Source organism: Oncorhynchus gorbuscha, linkage group LG22 (assembly GCF_021184085.1).
Source record: "Oncorhynchus gorbuscha isolate QuinsamMale2020 ecotype Even-year linkage group LG22, OgorEven_v1.0, whole genome shotgun sequence".
Taxonomy (NCBI): domain Eukaryota; kingdom Metazoa; phylum Chordata; class Actinopteri; order Salmoniformes; family Salmonidae; genus Oncorhynchus; species Oncorhynchus gorbuscha.
In genome coordinates, this window is record NC_060194.1 from 6,660,229 (window position 1) to 6,662,216 (window position 1,988).

Here is a 1,988-nt window from a genome sequence, read left to right on the forward strand (position 1 = left end):
TATTTATGTTTTCAATAAACATTGGAGACGAAATACAGCTTACATGTTGTCAACAATCTAAGCCAACCACGTCTGTTTTACCCCATAGTTGTGCCCGCATTGGTTTTGTTGCTAAACAACCAACCCGTCTATAGACGGCCTCATAGATAAGTCAAATTTGAACATTTCCAATAATACATCACCTTTGTACACAAAAGATCCATTAAATTATTCACGTAAGTGTCTTAAAGGCTGCTAAAACATTTTTTTCCACTCACAGCCAAAGATGATATGTTTTTATATGAATCCACTATCTGTCATGTTTCTGGATGACGACGTCGCTGCTCCAGTGAGCACTGAGTGCAGGTGTTATCAGCTCTCTGAAACCGGATCTGGAACGATGGCAACAACCATGAAATGATGTGTACGCGAATGTGAGAAGATTACATTGAAAACAACGGTTGACCATCTTGGACGCCGTCACCAGTTCATATATAGCTCAGTGGGGCTGCCCCTTGTTCAGGGATCAATCATGGCTGCCCTCCTTCCAGTGCTTTAAGCCAAGGTAGGGGAACTGTTACACTAGGAACAGGTCACAGAGGAAGAGGTAACTGACCCACACTGAAGGGAATGTGGCGTGTATATGTTTGCCTAAAATGGGCCAAAGGAAATTGTTTTGTAGGAAACTTCATGAATTGCATGGACTTCGTGTTTCATATTCAGTGATCCATCCTCGGGTTGTCTGCACAAGACAGGTCTCAAGTAGCAAAGGGAGCTTCCTGGCACACATAACTGGGAATTGAAGCATACTGTAGCTTTTATACTAATGGAATATATACTGTATGTACCGTAACAGTGATTACACTGTAAAGTCACAGTCTAATGTAACTATCTGCTCTAGGTAGGCAGTCATTTATAGCCTTGGGGCTGTCGTCGAAGGGGCCAACTACACTGAACAAAAATATAAATGCAACAATTTCAAAGATTTTATTCAGCTACAGTTCATTTAAGGAAATCAGTCAATTCAATTCATTGGGCCCCTAATCTATGGATTTCACATGACTGGGAATACAGATAAGCATCCGTTGGTCACAGATAAGTAGGGGCGTGGATGCGAAAACCCGTCAGTATCTGGTGTGACCTCCATTTGCCTCATGCAGCGCGACACATCTCCTTTTCATAGAGTTGATCAGGCTGATGATTGTGGCTTCTGGAATGTTGTCTGGAACACGCCATCATACACCTCGATCCAGAGCATTCCAAACATGCTAAACGGGTGACATGTCTGGTGAGTATGCAGGCCATGCAAGAACTGGGACATTTTCAGCTTCCAGGAATCGTGTACAGTTCCTTGCGACACGGGGCCGTGCATTATCATGCTGAAACGAGGTGATGGTGGCAGATGAATGGCACGACAATGGGCCTGAGGCTCTCGTCACGGTATCTCTGTGCATTCAAATTGCCATCGATAAAATGCAATTGTGTTTGTTGACTGTAGCTTATGCCTGCCCATACCATAACCCCACTGCCAACATGGAGCACTCTGTTCACGACATTGACATCAGCAAACCGCTCACCAACACGATGCCAGACACGCCATCTGCCCAGTACATTTGAAATCGCTATTCATCCATTAAGAGCACACTTCTCCAGTGTGCCAGTGGACATCGAAGGCGAGCATTTGCCCACTAAAGTTGGTTAGGACGCCGAACTGCAGTCAGGTCAAGACCCTGGTGAGAATAACGAGCATGCAGATGAGCTTCCCAGAGACGGTTTCTGACAATTTGTGCAGAAATTCTTCAGTTGTCCGGGTGGCTGGTCTCAGACGATCCTACAGGTAAAGAAGCTGGATGAGGATGTCCTGGGCTGGCGTTGTTACACATCGTCAACAGTTGTGAGGCCGGTTGGACGTACTGCCAAATTCTCAAAAACAACTTTGGAGGAGGCTTATGTTAACATTAAAATCTCTGGCAATATCTCTGGTGGACATTTCTGCAGTCACCATGCCA